Source organism: Dreissena polymorpha, chromosome 8 (assembly GCF_020536995.1).
Source record: "Dreissena polymorpha isolate Duluth1 chromosome 8, UMN_Dpol_1.0, whole genome shotgun sequence".
NCBI classification, from domain to species: Eukaryota; Metazoa; Mollusca; class Bivalvia; order Myida; family Dreissenidae; genus Dreissena; species Dreissena polymorpha.
The window spans coordinates 47,168,918-47,173,034 of NC_068362.1; positions in this window are offsets into that span (position 1 = coordinate 47,168,918).

The window sequence follows — 4,117 nt, forward strand, 5'->3', positions numbered from 1 at the left end:
TTGGCTTGGGTGCAATGATCTTACCAAGAGGTGTAACTCAATTCTTCGAGAACGCCTCATGATATTCAGATGAAATTTTCACCACAATATTCAATCGCATGATAGCCTACATTTTTTGTCTCGCCTATATTGTTCTCACCACGACACATTGTGTCAGATATTCTACTTTGCAAAACTCGCTAACAAGAAAACTTTTTTGCGTTAAGATCATTCATCTTTAGTTTGGTATGATTCTGTTGGAAATTCAATTCCACGCATTTTGATGTATAACACTTAACTATATATCATAACACACCAATAAAACAGTCCGATAACGATTTCGTACAAAAACGTTTTTCTGTCTTTAACTTTAGATTTTTACAACGTCATTCATATGCATGTAAACAAGCGAGGGAAAAAGATTCAGTTACATCGGTTTAACTCAATTCTTTCGCAAACGTCTCATGATATTTAGATGAAATTTTCACCACAGTATTTAACCGCATGATAGCTACAATTTTTGTTTCACCTATATTGTTCTCACACGACTCATTGTGTCAGATATTCAATTTTGCAAAATTCACTAACAAGAAAACTTTTTTGCGTTAAGAGCATTCATCTTTTGTTTGGTATGATTCTGTTGGAAATTCAATTCCACGCATTTTTATATATTACACTTTACCGTATGTTTAGACACAACAAAAATACAGTTCGATAACGATTTCGTACTAAACGCATTTCTGTCTTTAACTTTAGACTTTTTACAACGTCATTCATATGCATGTAAACAAGCGAGGGAAAAGATTCAGTTACATCGGTTTAACTCAATTCTTTCGCAAACGTCTCATGATATTTAGATGAAATTTTCACCACAGTATTTAACCGCATGATAGCTACAATTTTTGTTTCACCTATATTGTTCTCACACGACTCATTGTGTCAGATATTCAATTTTGCAAAATTCACTAACAAGAAAACTTTTTTGCGTTAAGAGCATTCATCTTTTGTTTGGTATGATTCTGTTGGAAATTCAATTCCACGCATTTTTATATATTACACTTTACCGTATGTTTAGACACAACAAAAATACAGTGCGATAACGATTTCGTACTAAACGCATTTCTGTCTTTAACTTTACATTTTGACTCAACGTCGAAAACTCTCTGCGAATAGAACAGTGATTTCGTACAAAGTTTAACTTCGCGTTTCTTCCCAACCATTTGACCGATCAACATAACATTTTCGCATTAATATGAAACGTGTTAATAGCAACAAGTTTTGTGGGGATCATTTTTTGTTAACATATTCGCATATAGAAGAAATTCTTAGCTTTTCGCATATAAATCACTTCGCTTACAAGAAAAAAAATTCCCATTTATGACAAGTACATAGCAATTGATACCATTCGATAAGGAATTCTGTTCTGCACATTTTGATGTATGATACTCCACAATAGGTCTAATTACAAGAATACTGCTGAGAGAAAACGCATTCGTGCTTATAGAAATTTTGAACTTTAAAGTATCGAGTTAAACCGAACGTCGTTAGATAGCGAATAGTTGATAAAACTGTGTTTGTATCGAAGCGGTTTATTTTAACTGTCACAATAACGCGTGAACGCATTTCGATGAAATTTTCACTACCATAACCAGCAATCAGAGAGGAACAATAAGAGTTTAAATATTTTGCAAGTAGATAAGTGGATATATGTCAAAACTTCTGTTTAATGACCAAACTTGGGTTGTCATGAATAAAAGATTTTCATTTCGCAATATGATACAGTAATATTTGCATCATGCGATGGGGAATTTATTTCTGTGCATTTTGGTGTAACATACTTGATGTTTTTGTAAAACGCGGCAGTTATACGGGCAGAAAACCATATCACAACAAACACACATTTCATGAATCGTAATTTTGACCCTTCGTTGTCAGTGCAAATCGACGACGTCATTTCAAGAAAACTCATCTTTCAACTTAAAGGGGTGTTGACATATCGATGATACAAAATTGTGTTTATTTGAAAGTGATTTGAGTGCAATATATCTTGAACCCGTTGTCCGAATTCAATAAAATTTTCACAAGATTAACAGAAATTTTTATGCGCTCATGCTGATACTATATGTTCATACAAAATCGAACGCACGAATTATGATATTTTGATTTTAACGCAAATTTTCTCGATATTTCAAATTTTCAATAACAATTGTACACATAACCATACTATTTGTATATCATTGTGTAGGCGCCAGTGTGCTGAACATTTTGATATATGTGGTTTGATATTTATTTTCTATATCTTCGTTGTACTAGTACTAATCACAAAACACAGTTGAAAAAATCACAGCGCGATAGTTGCTCTTTAATAAAGTTAGTGCGAAATCATATCGAGCTGCTTTCGTCAGTCGAACGTCATGAAAACATTTGAGTTCTCGGAATTGAAAATAAATATTGAATTGTTCAGGCTATGTAGAAAACTAAATGGGTATACGGGAATATTTTGTGCTGATGTTAAATGTTCAGTAATAAATATTTTGATGGATTACTCACATATTTGATATGATCTAGGATTATTTCAGAATGATAGGTTAGTAAATCTATGTTTGACTAGTTTTTTTTATATACTCGCATTTTGTAGTTTTTACATTTACTCTAAAAATCTGCGTTGGGTACGCCTCATAACAAGATTTGAGACCTAAAGACCATGGATTTGCTTTAACTCGAAGGAAATACTGGATGGATTGTACGGACTCATGCTTATCAATTTTTATGCCCATTCAAGCTGTGAGTGTGAATATTTCGGCTTGTATGGTCATGAAAAAATATCATCACAAAGTCAATATTTGTAGGATTTTTGCATGTTAAGTATGATTTTTTTATTTCTCATCAAATACACATTCAATCGTAACTAAAATCATGAATAAACATGTTCAATGTGCTTTTCTGTCATTCTTCGTTTGGTCGTTGAAGGGTTCGGACGTGTTTTTCGAAGCTCTCGACGTCGTGACCTCATTATAATTTGAACTGCGCGGGTAAAGAACGCTCAGTTGCGACTTGGACATTGACCAATACGGACGTGTTTTTAAAGCGCTCTGAAAAAAGTTTTGACTTTTAAATTTTTTTTACTACGACAGAATCTTAGTTGACTGATGGTCTTTGACAAAGACAGACTTGTTTTTGTGAGCTCTGAAAAAAATTTGACTTTGAAATATTTTTACGATTAAAAAGTTTCAGTTGACTTTTGAACGTTGACGAAGACGGACGTACTTTCGTGAGCTCTGACTATTGATGAAAAGTTTTCGCGTTATAGAATAGCGACTTGGTACTCAGGTTGTTGAATGACTGGATGACTGTAGTGTTAGGTTATTGTTATGAGATAACAACTTGACTTTGACTTGAGTTGTGAAATGAAATCATACTCTTATGCGATGATAACTTTTGAACGTTTAGTACTGACTGACAACGAATTTTTGTGAGCGTTATATATGAAATGTTTGACTTACATTAATTTTTTTGAACGACTTGACTTCAATTTAAGTTTTGACATCGGACTGATCGGACGTGTTTTTTTAAGCCCTGACTGTTGTGAATAATTAAATTTATGTTGTGGTGTCAAGCGATTGACTGTCAGTTAAGGTTCAGATGTCGAGCTGTGCGGACGTGTTCATCGAGCTGCTGTCTACAAAAAACGTGAGTACAAATTTTTTTCGTTTTACTGTTTACAAGTTGCGTGATGATGTATGATGGTTGTAATGTGTTGGGTAGAAATTACTCAGTGCTGATACAGTGTCGATATGTTGTGATGAGCGATAATAGTGGATGATGGTGGAACAGAATATTCATTGAGCTATTTTGAGGAAGCGAACATATGATGGAAAAATGTTGCAAAAATATTAAATGACAATGTATTGAATCGCTTTTGTTGATATGTATGATATTGATTAAATTGTATTTGCATGCTGTAACATTTCTATTCCATTTCAGGGGGCTGTGGTGAGTATTGTAGTATAAATTTGTTTCAATAAATCATGATGAATGAAAACTGATTTTGATTCGTTTTGTACAGGTTTACTTGTATAGAAGCGTAATGCGTTGGGTAGAAATTAGAATCTACTCAGTACTGATATAGTGTCGATAT